Source organism: Phascolarctos cinereus, unplaced genomic scaffold (assembly GCF_003287225.1).
Source record: "Phascolarctos cinereus isolate Bilbo 61053 unplaced genomic scaffold, phaCin_HiC Scaffold_2;HRSCAF=192, whole genome shotgun sequence".
NCBI lineage: Eukaryota > Metazoa > Chordata > Mammalia > Diprotodontia > Phascolarctidae > Phascolarctos > Phascolarctos cinereus.
In genome coordinates, this window is record NW_027555625.1 from 384030877 (window position 1) to 384045212 (window position 14336).

At 43.8% G+C, this 14336-nt stretch overlaps 1 protein-coding gene and 1 long non-coding RNA gene across 7 annotated transcripts in view; one reads left to right on the forward strand and one right to left on the reverse strand.

Annotated features, from left to right (window-relative positions):
- TNIP1 (TNFAIP3 interacting protein 1) overlaps positions 1-14336 on the reverse strand; it is a 60553-nt gene that overhangs the window by 45322 nt on the left and 895 nt on the right. For 2 of the 6 annotated variants that reach the window (XM_020964299.2, XM_020964297.2), the window contains exon 1: positions 7411-7527. The exons of 2 other annotated variants lie outside the window; for them this stretch is intronic. The gene's annotated coding sequence lies outside the window, so the exon portion shown is untranslated. Of the gene's footprint in view, positions 1-7410; positions 7529-14336 lie in introns of those variants that run through there. 2 more of the 6 variants (XM_020964295.2, XM_020964298.1) reach the window with 2 other exon arrangements.
- Positions 3006-5616, forward strand: LOC144455977 (uncharacterized). Its single transcript, XR_013484873.1, has 2 exons — positions 3006-3627; positions 5289-5616. It is a non-coding gene; the product is annotated as an uncharacterized LOC144455977 (long non-coding RNA).

Genomic DNA, 14336 nt, shown 5'->3' on the forward strand with positions numbered 1-14336 from the left:
CAGGTCCTCCAGAATCAGCCCATTTCCCAATAAATTACATATCTCTCCCCTCTCCAGACTAGATGACGCATAATAACTTTTAAAAAAATGTTTTTAAAGCAAAAAAAAATTTTTTTAAGATGTAGCAGATAGAGCTCTGGCCTTGGAGTCAGGGAGGACCTGAGTTCAAATCTGGCCTCAGACATTTGTTTTTGTTTTTGTTTTTCAGTGAGGCAATCAGGGTTAAGTGACTTGCCCGAGGTCACACAGCTAGTACAGGTCAAGTGTTTGGTCTGAGGCCGGATTTGAACTCAGGTCCTCCTGACTTCAGGGCCGGTGCTCTATCCACTGCGCCACCCAGCTGCCCCTGGCCTCAGACATTTGCCACTTACTACCTGTGTCACCATGGGCAAGTCACTTAACCTCAACTGCCTCATCAAAAAAAAAAAAAAGCAAAACAAAATTTTTTTTACATAAAGTTTTTTGCTGTGTGGCCTACTTTTCCTACCTTACTTTATTTCACATTACTCTATTTTCTTAGCCTTACATACAATTAGCATACTACCTTGCATTGAGCAGGCACTTAATAAAAAGACTGCTGAATTGAACTGAACTTAATTATTGACTTCAATGTGCCTGTTCCAGATTTCGATAAATCTACCAGTTGCAAGCCAAGAAGACATGGTCTCAGCAAACAAGTAAAAAGAGGAGCAAGTGGCAGCTAGGTGGCGCAGTGCACAGAGCCCCAGCCTTGGAGTCAGGAGGACCTGAGTTCAAATATGGCCTCAGACACTTGACACTTAACTAGTTGTGTGACCCTGGGCAAGTCACTTAACCCCAACTTCCTCACCAAGAAACAAAAACAACAACAAAAAAAGCAGCAGATGTATTTCTAAGAATTCCAAGAGCACGACCACCAAAGTCACATACTCTACTACGAATCCTTTCCTTCTGAACAGAATGGATCTGATAAATCACAAGGCCTCTCCACTGCCACTGTCCCATGGATATCAAACATCTTCACTTTCTTCTATTTAATAACCTCTGTTTGTCTCATCTCACCACTACCTTCCCAAGCTTCTCTTACTCAAACACTCCTCAGCCTCCATATTAATAACATCTAATAACACCTCACCCCAAGTGGGGAAATTGAGGCTCTTCCCAATTCCGTCAAGTTAGTAGACTGGTCTGTATCCGAAGAGATCATGAAAATGGGGAAAGGAACCACATGTGCAAAAATATTTATAGCAGCAAAGAACTGGAAATTGAGGGGATGACCATCAATTGGCGAATGGCTGAACAAGTTGTGGGTCATGAATGTAATGGAATACTATTGTGCTATAAGAAATGACAAGCAGGCAGACTTCAGAAAAACCTGAAAAGACATGTATGGTCTGACGCTGAGTGAGGTGAGCAGAACCAGGAGAACGTTGTACACGATAACAGCCACACCGTGCGATGACTGACTTTGATAGGCTTAGCTCTTCTCAGCAATGCAACAATCCAAAAGACTCATGATGAAAAATGCTCTCCACATCCAGAGAAAGAACTATGGAGTCTACATGCAGATGGAAGCAGACTCTTTGCTCTCCTTTTCTTTGGTTGTTTTGTTTTGTTTCTTCTTTCTCATGATTCCTCCCATTAGTTCTAATTCTTCTTTACATCATAACGCATGTGAAAGTGTGCTTAATATGAATGTATAAGTAGAGCCTATATAGGATTGTGTGCTATCTTGGGGAGGGGGGAGGAAAGGGAGAGGATGAAAATTTAGAACTCAAAATCTTATGGAAGTGAATGTTGAAAACTAAAAATAAATAAATTAGTTATCAAAAAATAATAATAAAGACCAAGTAGAAGGGAAAAAAAGTTAGTAGATTGGTTCCCGGCCCAAATACTTCCCCAATGTCTTCCCTCTCCCCAACCCTAACACCAAAGGCCACAACTTGCTACTTTTCTTAGTACATACCTACTGAGTACATATATAGCTGAACAGTAAGCAGAGAGGGCTGGGGATTTTCTACTGGTTACAAACATTTCCTGGACCTTCGAATGGGAAGGAGAGAGGCATAGTTTAGGGACAGTAAATTCCCCTTGAACAATGAAAACTTCTAGGGCTGGTTTGTAAAGAATAAGCTTGTCCATATCTCTTAGTAACACAATTATGATTCTTGAGAGTTTCCTCAAACTGGAGGAAACTCAGAGAAGGGAAAGGAAAATCAGGGAAAAGAGACAACTGACTTCAGGAGAAGCAAAAGCCTCCCTTCCAGATTCTAACCTCCTTGCCTTCTCTCAGGGGCTAAAGCAGAGAAATGAATGAGGTACAGGACAGTCCAAACTGGTACTTCAAGGCAAGTGGGATTTAGAAGGACAGAGGTAAAGTACTTCATCTTGAGGCTGGTGAGTAGCAAGAAAGAACATGCCTTAGGTGGGTGGAGAAAATAAATGTTCCCTGATGAATGAACGGGCTCCCTCTTCCCTGAGTTCCACCCTATAAAAATACCACCCCTAGGATCCTGAGGATGACTCTCCAGTGACACAGCTCCCATCTTCCCCAAGTGTGAAAAGGCCGTGAATGGAGCAGACTCAAGCCTGCAGCCTTCCTGCCTTGAGTAACTGCCTCTCTTGTTGAGTCGTCAGACTAAGCAGATTTTCACCCACAGGTGTCCCTCAGATCGAGCTCTTCAGAATCCATCAGCTTCCTAAACAGGGTTCACAAGTTTCTTTTTGAAGAGGAATGTCAGTCCGGGGACCAAGCCTATGGCAGAACCAGCTGCTCAGGCCGATACTGAGCGCTGGGGGGAAGTATAACCAAGTTTTGATCTTTTTAAGCACTCACAGAGGTGTAACTAAGTATGAAAAAATGAGACCATCTGTCCAATATTTCATCACAAGCATGCTGCAATATCTGCCCTACTATACATGTCCAATGCCTCACACTATTCTCCCTTCACAGCAGAAAATAAAAAAATAAAGGAGATAGTATCGAGGTCTCCATTCTCCTATAACATGCCATCCTCCCCACCCCCACCCCAAACACACACAAACACATTTGCAGAAATACATGAGAACAACCTAGAGGAAGTAGTGGTAAGAATGAGTCCCCAGAGGGGATGGAGGCAGGGCAGGGGAAACAGAGGTTTCCATCAGACACACCATACTCTCTTCTGCCAGAGAGGAAAGCACCCAGAGTAGAGGTTCAAACTGGAAAAGGCAGCAGAGATCAGCTGAAAAAGCTACAGATTAGGAAGCAAATGTGAATGTGCAAAAAAGTGAGAAGGGAGAGAAACAGGAAAGAGAAATACATAGAGAAATAACAGGTCAGTGGGAATATTTAAAGTGGGATGGCCATCAAGAGAGAAGAGAAATTATGCCTTTTCATCACGCCCCTCCTCTGCTCAAAACACCTGTGATGACACCCTGCCGCCTCCAGAATAAAGTCCATGCGTTTAAGACAACGACAACAGCCTTGTTCTAACTCCTCTTTCCAGGCGGATCTGCCATAATTGTCTTCAATCTTCTCCACAGTCTAATAATACGTCTTCTCACTGCCCCAGGAAGGGACCTCATCTCCTCAACTTCACCAGCTCCATTTCTATCTTTCAAGGTCTACATCATTGAGGAAGGATTTTCTGACAAGCTCAGCCCAAAGTAAGCTCCCCATCCTCTGAATACTAATGCTGTTACTCTGCCTTTTATGATTCACTTATTTATTTATTTTTCTTTCCCCAAGCCTCTCCCACTAAAATGTAAGCTCCTTGAAGAGACATAATAATGTCAATAATAACAGAAGCCTGAATCTATACGGTGCTTTCAGGTTTGCAAAACGCTTTATTAATATCATCCTGGCATTTTCTCTGGCTGTCCCTCACGCCTGGAACGCCCTCCTTCCTCTGTTCTGCTACAGGCCTCCTTCCTTGGTTTCCTTTAAATCTCAACTACAAATCCCTTCTCTATCTAGAAAGTCTTTCCCAACTCCTCTTCATTCTAGTGCTGTCCCTCCGTTAATCATTCCCTATTTATGCTGTACACAGTGTGCTTTGCAGACACTTGTTTTCATATTGTTTCTCCCATTAAACTGTAAGTTAGACTGTAAACTTACTAAGGGCAGGGATTGCCTTTTCCCTCTTTTCGTCACCCCAGCACTGAGTACAGTGCCTGGCACATAGTAGCTGCTGAAGAAACGTTTATTGATCGATTGATCTTATTTTATCCTCACAACCCTGTGAGGTAGACGTTATTATAATCATCCCCGTTGTACAGGTGAGGACACTGAGCCAAGCAATTAAGCGAGCTCGCAAGGCCAACAGTCCAGCGCTCCATCCGCTGCACCACCTAACTGCCTCTCTCCTTGTATTCCCAGGATGCAAGTGCACCTGGAGACACAAGGGCAAAAAACCAGCCCTAACTTCAAAGAGGTTATATCTTATTAGGGGAACATAACACATTCAAAAAATAAATACAAAACACAGACAAAATGGTCCAAGTAATTTCTGTGAGGAGGGCTGTGACATCTAAGAGGATCAAGACAGGCTTCTTAGAGAAGGAGAAACTTGAGGGTGAGCCTTGAAGGTAGCCAGAGATTCCAAGAGTCAGAGTGGGGGGGAGGGGGAGGTAAAGGCCCAGATATAGAAAATGGAATGCCTTGTACAGGTGTGCCAGTGTGTCAGGTACATAGTGTACTTCGATGAGAAGAATGTGTAATAAAGACTGGAATGCTAGGCAGCAAGCCAGAGGGTGAGCGTCTTTAAAAACCAGTAAACAGAGCTCCAGCCTTGGAGTCAGGAGAACCTGAGTTCAAATGCTGCCTTAGACACCTGACACTTACTAGCTGTGTGACCCTGGGCAAGTCACTTAATCCCAACTACCTTACAGAAAAGAAAAAAACAAAAAACAAATGGAAGAGTTTACTTTTTATCATAAAGGTAAAGAAGGAACTATTAGAGGTTGCTGAACAGGGGAGTGGCATGGTCAGATTGTCCTGTATTAATCTGGCAGATATTTGGAGGATGAGTTAGAGGGGAAAGACTGGAAGCAGAGGGATCAATTACAAGGGTAGTCCAGGAGAAGTGATGAGGACCAGAAGAAGGGGCGCAGGGATATCACTATGGGTGTGGACAGAAGGGGACATATGCTGAGATGTCCGAGACACCAAATCAACGAGACTTGGCAACTAACATATTGGATATGAGGGGTGACAGAGAGGGAAGTCGAGGATGATCTTGAGGTTTGGGATCCGGGTGAACAGGGAAATTAAAAAGAGGGAAGTCTGGAAGGAAAGACAATGATTTCTCTTCTGGATCTGTGTTTAGATACCTCCAGGACATCCAGTTAAAGACAGTGATACTGGACTATAGTTCAGAATGGAGCTGGATATTTCTACATACAGATGACAGGAGAACCCATAGGAGCTGACGAGATCACTGAGAGTACAGAAGGGGAATAGGAGAGGACCAGGACAGAGTCCATCAGGAGAATCTGATCCTGTCTCAGATACTAGCTGTGTGACTCCCAAGGCAAGTCACAATCTCTATCTGCCTCATCTGTAAAATGGGAATAACAGCACTCACCTCTTGTGAGGATCAAATGAGACATTTTTGTAAAAGATTCTGCAAAGATTAAAGCATTATATAAAAACAAGCTATTATTATTGTTAAATCTAGACCAATGTCAGAGTCCTAAGTACTTGACGACAGACGTCGTGCGGGCAATGTAGGCACGAGCACCAGCTCTCTACGGGCTCCTCAATCTCCAGGGGACAGCAAGCTAAACAGGAGGACAAAGGAGCAGCTAAAAGATAAGACCAGGGATGTATAAGGCTCACCCCAAGGTGCTTCTCCCGAGGGAGCTGCCAGCTTCCCCAACCTTCCTGACTTTACCCTCCCACACTTTCTAGCAGAAGAAGTCAGGAATGATTAACAACTGAATACCCATCTATTCCCTTCCACAAGCTCATCCTCCCACATACGTGCACATACATTTGTACATATATACATACAGTTACTGTAAATGAGAGAACATATGTGCAGTGCTTTGCAAACCTTAAGGAGCTATCTAAATGTTAGCAATTATATATATATATAAATATGCACACATACATGTACATATATATGGTAACTGATCTTCCCTCCTTCATGTATACTACAATAGTTTCTTCAAAATATAGATATTATATATGTACACATACATGTACATGTGTATGTGAGAGAACTGATCTCCCCTCCTCTATGTGTACTGTGAATAATTTCTTCAAGAAAGATAGATACACAGACACAAACACACCCATATTCTGTTCTCTCTCCCACACACATACTGTATACTCTAATTGCCTATTCTTCATTAAGTAGACAAATATTCCCAAACAGTTCTCTCATACCTCATCAGTATATCTACTCACATGTGTACACGCACGCATATACATACTCCCATAACACACACCGTACACATATCATCTCCTACCGGGTAGACACACACAGTAAAGAGTTATCTCACAGTACATCAGCTATGATCAGTACTGCCACCCACATGCGTACATGCACACACATACCCTCCCATACATATACTGTACACACGTAATCTTCTATTGTGTAGACACATAGTTATATCAAACCTTATCAGCACACCCACCCACATGCGTACACGCACACACACACGCACACACAGTAGACATCTACTCATATACTGAATAGGCACAATTACGCATGCGTGTAATGTATTTATAAAGTACATTATAGTCACACACATGTATGTACACATAAACACCTATCCCTTCATGCACAAACCCACTTAGTGTACAGACTCCTCTACACATTCGCGTATGTTTGCACCACATTCCAATATGACACGCATGTCATCTTGTACTGGGCGTACAATTACTCATATTCACATAGAAACAGTTAGGTACAATCCTGCTTAATAGGCATACTCCTGTGAACCCCTGCGAATACACACTAAGAACGTGTACACGTGCAATCTCACGTACACGCTATGCAAGTGTAACTGGGTAGACATGCAATTAACCATAGGTATATTCTACATATGATCCTCTATATTTACTGACATACAACGCAGCTATTAAAAGCTTATAACTGCTTAACAGTTTAAGCTTCGATAGCCCACAACTGCACTGAGACTTCTGGGACACCGCGGGTCTCTTACATACTGACAGGAGTCTCAACTGCACTGAGACTCATGGGACACCACACCTATGTTTACATGCATACACACATCCGCGCAGGCAGTCCCCTCGCCTTGGATGCACAAACCCGCTTGCACACACTCAAACATACGCCCTCCCTCCACCTCAGGCCCACCCCCGAGAGCCCAGGCCGGCCCCGTCACCCCCCTCGCTCCTTCAGCCTCCCGCCGGCCCGTCAGAGCCGTCCCAGGGAGCGACAGGACAAGCCCCGAGGCCGCCGCCAGGCTCGCTCTTACCCGAGCCAAGCCCACCCTGCGGGGGTCCGCGACCTTGGCGTCTCGGCCGCGTTCGGGGTTCGGGGGTTCCGGCTTCACTTCCTCCGGGGGTGGGGGCCGGGGCGGGACGCAGAGAGGGGCGGGAGAGGGAGGAAGTGAGGAGGCCTCGCTCCACAGCCCCACCCCTGGGAAAGTCCCCGGTGATTGACGGGAAGCCCGCCCTATGGGGCTCCCATCTTGGGGGCGGGCCGGGGAGGCGTTGGCTGAGATGATAAACAGCGGAGTGGGGGAGGGGGAGGGGAGCCGAGCCGAGCCTCGGCTCGCTCCTCGGAACAGTTCGGAGCAGTTCGGGCTCAGACCGGCGCCAGTCCCCGAGCCGTCCTCGCGTTCTTGGCCCTGGGTTTACCTGTGCCTTGCACAGACTGATGTGTGTGTCTGTGTGTGTGTGTGTGTGTGTGTGTGTGTGTGCGTGCGCACACTTCCACCAGCATACACTCGCACATGCACACACATTTCCACAAACACAGATACACCCGTAAGAGCATAGATCTAGACTTTTAGGCATCTAGGCGATTCTAGTGATAAATAGTGCTGAACTTGGAGTCAGGAAGAACTGAATTCTAATCCCTGGGCTAGTCACAAAGCTTCTCTGTGCCTGGGTTTACTCATCTGTAAAATGGGGATAATAGGGGCAGCTAGGTGGCGCAGTGCATAGAGCCCCAGCCTTGGAGTCAGGAGGACCTGAGTTCAAATGTGGCCTCAAACACATAACACTTACTAGCTGTGTGACCCTGGGCAAGTCACTTAACCCCATTACCTAAAACAACCAAAAAAAAAAGTGGGGATAATAATAGCACCTACATCATCAAGATCTTTTGAGCTGATATATGTAAAGTGCTTTGCAAGCCTTAAAGTGTTATATAATTTCTAACTATTAGCATTAGAGGTCAAGGAGTCCAAACCCTCCAAGGAGGCTCCTGAAAGGTTTGGTCAATAAATATTTATTAAGTATTATGAGTACAAAGTAAAGCAGAAACATTCAAAGGAAGCCAAGGCATTGTGATCAAAGTGTAAATATCCCTGACTCTTCCTTATCCTAAACCCCTCTTTTATTCAACCAGTTGCCAAGACTGGTCAGTCCTACAGTAGCCTTCTTGTTAATATCTCTCTCCATTCTCCTTCCTGATCTCTAACCTCTAGGCTGACCAATAATGGCCTCTCAGTTGGTCTCTCAGCTTCTAATCTCGCCCCTCTCCAATGCGTCTTCCTTTCACACAGCTGAAGAATTGACATTTCTAAAACAGAGATTCTATGATGCCATTTCCCTAATTAAAAAAAAAATTCACAGTGGCTCCCTGTTGCCTCTGGGATAACATACAAAATCTCATGCTGGCTGCTTTCCTAATTTTCCACTCTTTTATTTAATACAACTTCCCATTCTTGGACAATTTGTTCCAGTGGAGCAGGCTTGTTAGCTAGGTGCAGCACATTTCATGTCCTGCCTCAGTGGCTTAGGAAAGACAGTCATCCAAGTCTGGCCCACCTTCCCTCTTCCTCACCTCCAAGTCATAGAATTCCTGGGTTCTTTCAGAACACAGAATCAACACCACCTCCTAAAGTAGGCTCTTCTCTATTCCCCCAAGTCGTTAAGGCTCTCATTTTAAAAATTACACTATATTAATTTAAACACAATTCATATTTATTTTTCTGGGTACTTGCTAGATCCCCCCAATAGAATATAAGTTCCTTGAGGGCAGCAGTTGCTCCTTCTTCCTTTCTTTCTCTATTTCTTTCTTTCCTCCTTTCCTCTTTCCTTCCTTCCTTTTGGCTTGCAGTTAGTAAAAATTTTAAAGGTATTTGTTCAATTGAATGCAGAAACAAGCAAATATGCTCAGAAGTAGACATACATACATGGATATAAGCACATACACGCTTACATGCAAACATAGAAACAAAGACACTCACACAGATGTGGTCACACAGATTTCCACGCATAGGCACATAGCCCCTCGGGCACTAAAACACACATTCATATTCTACCCTAGTAAACCCTAAACCCTTGATTCTCAACCTGAGTCTTACAGCAATCCAAGTTGTGCTGCAGCATCTCAAAAATGTGACCAAAATCTCAAAACAGTTTTAATGCCCAGTTCACGTAAATATTTAAAGTTAAAATAATAAAATATAATTATAATATGCTTTAAAGGCAGATAAAGAGAAATGTAGCAAAGCTCAGACAGAAAGACTGAGGAGAGTTGGGCTAGGCTTCCAAATACATACAGGTACGCACATGTGTTCTAACCTGAATATATCATCAAACACACATAAAAAAGTATTTACCAAAAAAATCTCCAAACATGAACATTTCTGTACACATCCCAATCCCAAATACATTCAAATACACTAGCCCACTCAGTTGCCCTAGCTGCTTTCCCTCACTCAGCTAACCTTTTTCAGCTATTATCTCTTCTTTCAACCCACCCCCTCAAACCTAAGGAGACCTCCGACTCAAACTCTATCCAGAAAAAAGTGCTTTGTTTTTTGGTTTTTTGTGGGTCTTTTTTTTTTTTAACGGACGCTACATCACTATCTGCATTTTTTTCTCCATGTAGCCTGAGTACAAGGAGGATTTGAAAGCTTTGGTCTCAGAGCAGGACCAGGGTCAGCTTGAAAACTCTGGCCTCAGATCTCTGAAACCCCCAGGCTTTTGGAGCCTATAATACTCATTATCAATTGTGTGTTTGATTGCAAGGTTCAGCTGTTGACAACAATACTAAAGAAAAGTACCATTAGAATGTGAGCTCCTTGAGGGAGGGGGAAGTTTTTGCCTTTCTTTGCTATCACAAGGGCTTAGCACATAAAAGCATTTTAGTAAATACTTGTCAACCGACTGGCTTACTTACTGATGGCTTTAAAAAGCCATGTGTCGGTTTCAAAGCAATTTTTTAGCTAAAAGAAATAATGATTTCAGAAATTCAAAAGCTAGTCTTCCCTTTTAGTGAGAGTATTGAACCAAATGGTCTGGGAGCTCCCTTTGGGCTCGAGACCTATGAAATTATGCTTCCTGGTGAATCTTGTGCCATGTCCAGCATGGGGATGAGGGGGGGAAGGGGTTATAGGATCAGCCCAACCTACTCAAGGACATCATCCCCCTCCCTCAGATCAGAATCTGAGTTACCTGGATCTACAAAGACAAAAACAATCTAAAGAAAAGGGGCTTACGATTTGGCCAGCATTGCTTGGGAGGAGCCCATTCCTTTAAAGGGAGAAGGAAATGGCAAACCACTCCAGTATCTTTACCAAGAAAACCCCAAATGGGGTCATGAAAGTCAGACCTGACTGAAAAACTCAAGAATGGCAGCAAATGTCCCCTTAAATGTCAACTGATTGTGACTCTGTGATTCTCACATTCTGGCTTCATTCCTTTGGAACTCCTGCCAGCCAATAACGCTTGTCAGTTTGATCCCCAAAGAATGGGGTGGTAGATATAGCCAAGTGATCAAAGACCTTCAAGGAACAGTAGATAGAGGTTGAGCCTGGACGAACACCAGAAACCAAAACCAGACATAAACTTCTCCCCTTTAAAAATTTTCATACAGTCTGTTAGAAAACAGCAAGTCATAGAACATCAGAGCAAGAAGGGGCTTGACACACAGAGGGAAAATCTCTTGACCTCAGGTAAAAGGTATGAGGGTATGACCAGGTGAGTGCTTGTCTGGACTGATTAGGACAGGTGTTTGTGACTAAGATTAGGAATCGACTCTGTCTTTGTCCCTGGAAAGGTTGTATTACTCTACCCCACATACTTCATTCACAATCCTTGTAACTTTCTCAACTAAAATACCCTTCCCCTATTTCCACTCCTATATGTGTACTCTCTCCCGTTATCAGGATTTAAGCGAATAGTAAAACCATGAGACCAAAAAAATAAAGATGAAAAAAGTCACTTGCCTCCTGACCAAGAGGGCAATGAATTTAAAATGGAAAAAGAGACATACATTTTTGGACATGGTCGATGTGGAAAATTGTTTTATCAGTCTATGTAGCTATGTAATGAGGGCTTGATTTTCCAGGTTTAGTTTTGTTTTAATTCACTTGATTGGAATGAAAGGACAGAATAATATGTTTAAAAGAGAGAAAGAACAAAGGATAATTTTGCTATGGTATACCACATTTATTTCTAAATAATTTCTTGAAATTATATTATTATACAGTGGAGTTATTCTGAAATAAAACTCAGGTACTGAACCACACTTCTAAAAAGGAATACGGAAAATACATGGCATCATTTTGCTAGTGAAAACAAAAGTATTTCAATGCATGGCCTTGATTGGATAGGACTGATATTGATCATATTATAATTAGTAATTAATTGGAAGCATTTTTTGTTAAAATGTTTCAAGTGCACAAGATTTAAAGTGGACATAATTTGTATCTTTAAATCATTGTGTTGCTAAAAACCTATGCTATACAATAAATGGTTTTTGTTGGGGTTTTTTTTTAGTAGACGATAATCTTTTTAAGTGCAGGGACTGTATCTGATTGTGTATTTGTGTCCCTAGTACTTAGCACAGAGTCTGTAAGTCACATAGTAAGCTGTTAATGCTTTTTCATTCATTTTTCGTACATTGATAGGTGTGGATATACTCCAAAGCCTTAACTCTATGCATTCCCAGTGAGGCATGGGTAGGTGAGTACCCAGTCCCAGGATACTCCACACATTTGAACCATGGTTAATCACCTCAGTATAGGATCGTTGCCGGGCGGGGGGAAGCCCCATATTTTAACCTCACAGCCTAACCAAATCCCTCCAGGTTATGTCCTCTACACTGGAGAGACAGTAGCATAATATCTAAAGGTCTCTTCACTCCTAATCTAGGGCTTTTTCTGTGATACCACAGTACCTCTGCAAATCCACTGTTAAACCCACAAATGCAAAATTATCAAATTCCCACCAGCCAGCCAACAAGTCTCTGTCCACCCACCCACAACCGCATTTAAGCATCTCTCTCCTCCGGTTTATCTTTTCAGATTTCCTACTTTCAGGAAGATCCCAATAGGGCACCCCCTTTGGGAAAGGAGGCATGGAGAATAGGAGGAGCTCCCCCCTATCCCTGACACCTGCTGGAAAGGGGATTTCCAGGTTAGAAAATTAACCCCCAAAGCCTGGGACTGGGAGTACAACGTCTAGCTACTTATCTCTGGATCAAATGAGATAATGTATGTAAAGCACTTTGCAAACCTCTAAAAATGTGAGCTGTTATTATTAACTTCAACAAAGTGGGAAAACTGCTCCTTCAAAATTCCTACAAGGACTATCACGGCTTCCCCCAGGGTTTTTGCCAGGGCAAACAACATGCCGATCTCCAAGCTCACCAGACCCACACTCTGAAGACTGAGTCACAAACTAGAGAACTTTAAGAACTGGGAAGTTCCTTTAAGATCAATCAATCCCGGGTTTCTAATCTTTTTTCTTCCCTATACCCCTTAGCTTTCAGTAAGCTTCCCACCACCCCTTTCTATGCCCCTATTCAAAATGAAAGGAAATAAATTCTAGAGTTTGCTGTGCCTATGTACATGAGAGACAAAAGAGATCAATGAATTTCAGTAGGATAATATATCATTTGCTAAATATTCTTAATAAGCTTCAAATGATAAGGGAACATGAGGGTAGGAGAAGAGGTAAATGTATCCCAGGTTGGAAACTTCTGATCTAAACTCATTCATTTAATAGATTAGGGCACTGAGGCCCAGGGATCAGGAAGTGACTTGTCCAAGGTCACACAGGTAGCGAATATGACCCATGGGCCTTCTTTACTGCACTGTTGAGCCTGGGTTGAAATCAAAGTCTCCAAGTCCTAAGTGCTCCTTCCTCATTCCCATTCTCCATTCTTGTCTCTTGAAACCCGAGACACTTTCAGTGCTTCTTATCCCCGAAAGCTATTGTGGGGGTGGGGATGCAGGTTGTCATTAGGACCCCAGCTTCTCTCTCTGGAGCTGTGGAGGGCCAAGTCCAACTTGTCTCTGGACCCTTTACAGGGAGGGGGGAAAATGAGCTTCGCAGATTGGTTCTGGCCCTTTATGTGCATAGGAAGTTGCTCCGCGTTTTCAGGATGCCTTTCTCAATCTGGCTTGTTTTCACATCCTACCCCTAGCCTCTCCTCTTGCATGCCTTCTTTTCATTGGAGGGTTGATGGGGAGCCCAAGAACAGGAAAAGGCAAAGAAACACTGGGGGAAATTCCCTTTTTCCCCCATCGGACCCAGCCCAGTTGAGCTCAGCCCAAGCCTTCCAACAAGGAAGGCCCAACGCTGCCATTCTTTTCCCACTCTGACAGCTGCTGGGAAGACCTCAGATAGACTCTTGGCCCTCCTCCGGCTAAGGTAGACAGAGGTGTGGGGAGCAAAGGCAGGGGCAGGGGCAGGGGCAGGGGCAGGGGCAGGAACAAGGGCAGTCTCACACTTTAAGTCGGGGAGCCACTCTTCTGGTTGTCCAGTTTCTAATCTGGCAGCAGAATGAGGAGAACAGAGAGTATAGTCAAGGACTGGCCCTTGGGGAACCATGAACAGAGAGACTAATAGGGTAGATTAATTTCCTAATTCTGGAAAGTACTGACCTGATTCTTCAGACCAAGTCCTCACTCTGCCAGGCTCTGCTTCTCATCCCACTGGTCTCCTTTCTTTGGCCTCCACTCCATTCTTCCCCTCCTCCTCTTCCCACCCCCCAGCTGGCTTCCTCAACTCCTCTTCTTCACCCCCTTCCTTTGGTTCTGTCCCATTCTATTCATTCTACTCCTGCCTCAGAAGACTTAAAATTAGATAGGACCTTAGAAACGGAGTCCAGTGCCTTCATTTTATTGATGAAGAAGCATTTAGTAAGTAATAGGGTCAGATTAGAAGCCAGGTCCTCTCACTCCATATGGAGACACTTGGGTGGGTTTCTTCTGAT